Source organism: Hypanus sabinus, unplaced genomic scaffold, assembly GCF_030144855.1.
Source record: "Hypanus sabinus isolate sHypSab1 unplaced genomic scaffold, sHypSab1.hap1 scaffold_2049, whole genome shotgun sequence".
NCBI lineage: Eukaryota > Metazoa > Chordata > Chondrichthyes > Myliobatiformes > Dasyatidae > Hypanus > Hypanus sabinus.
The window spans coordinates 26,014-27,605 of NW_026780151.1; positions in this window are offsets into that span (position 1 = coordinate 26,014).

The window sequence follows — 1,592 nt, forward strand, 5'->3', positions numbered from 1 at the left end:
CGGCCCCACACGCAGGGCGGGTTCCAGCCCGCACTCGGCATCAGCAGACCTGACACGGGGGCTGTTTCCCTGTGAACCCCCGAGCTGTGTGTCTGTGATCGAGCAGCGGCCCCACACGCAGGGCGGGTTCCAGCCCGCACTCGGCATCAGCAGACCGGACACGGGGGCTGTTTCCCTGTGAACCCCCGAGCTGTGTGTCTGTGATCGAGCAGCGGCCCCCCACGCAGGGCGGGTTCCAGCCCGCACTCGGCATCAGCAGACCTGACACGGGGGCGGTTTCCCTGTGAACCCCCGAGCTGTGTGTCTGTGAGCGAGCAGCGGCCCCCCACGCAGGGCGGGTTCCAGCCCGCACTCGGCATCAGCAGACCTGACACGGGGGCTGTTTCCCTGTGAACCCCCGAGCTGTGTGTCTGTGATCGAGCAGCGGCCCCCCACGCAGGGCGGGTTCCAGCCCGCACTCGGCATCAGCAGACCTGACACGGGGGCAGTTTCCCTGTGAACCCCCGAGCTGTGTGTCTGTGATCGAGCAGCGGCCCCGCACGCAGGGCGGGTTCCAGCCCGCACTCGGCATCAGCAGACCTGACACGGGGGCTGTTTCCCTGTGAACCCGCGAGCTGTGTGTCTGTGATCGAGCAGCGGCCCCCCACGCAGGGCGGGTTCCAGCCCGCACTCGGCATCAGCAGACCTGACACGGGGGCTGTTTCCCTGTGAACCCCCGAGCTGTGTGTCTGTGAGCGAGCAGCGGCCTCCCACGCAGGGCGGGTTCCAGCCCGCACTTGGCATCAGCAGACCTGACACGGGGGCAGTTTCCCTGTGAACCCCCGAGCTGTGTGTCTGTGATCGAGCAGCGGCCCCACACGCAGGGCGGGTTCCAGCCCGCACTCGGCATCAGCAGACCTGACACGGGGGCAGTTTCCCTGTGAACCCCCGAGCTGTGTGTCTGTGAGCGACAAGCCCCCTGCTCGACTCGGCTGACCCCCTACGACTGTATGGCTCAGTACGGCTCCGCCACCAGAAACAACATCGCTGATGACGCCCACAGCTGCGGGCCGAACAAAACCTCGGCAAACTTCTGCAGTGGTGCGGAAGAAAGCGCGCTGACTGGCTGCGTCTCGGCCTGGTGTGCGGAAAACAATACCTTTGATCGGACAACATCCGGCCCACTGAGCCTGCCCCGCCATTCAATAAGATCATGGCTGATCTGTCCGTAAACTCAGTTCCATTGACCTGCCTTTTCCCCAGAACCTTTAATTACTTTGCTGTGTAAAAACCGATCTAACTGCATCTTAAATATATTTAGTGAGGAAGCCTCAACTGCTTCCCTGGACAGAGAATTCCACAGATTCACCACTCTCTGGGAAAAACAGTTTCTCCCCATTTCCGTCCTAACTCTTCTCCCCTGAACCTTGAGGCAATGTCCCCTAGTTCTAGTTTCACCCGCCAATGGAAACAACTTTCCTACTTCTATCTTATCTGTCCCTTTCAAAGTTTTGTATGTTTCGATAAGATCCCCTCTTGTTCTTCTGAGCTCCGGGGAGTACAGTCCCAGGCGACTCAATCGCTCCTCATAGATTAACCCTTTCGTCCCTGGA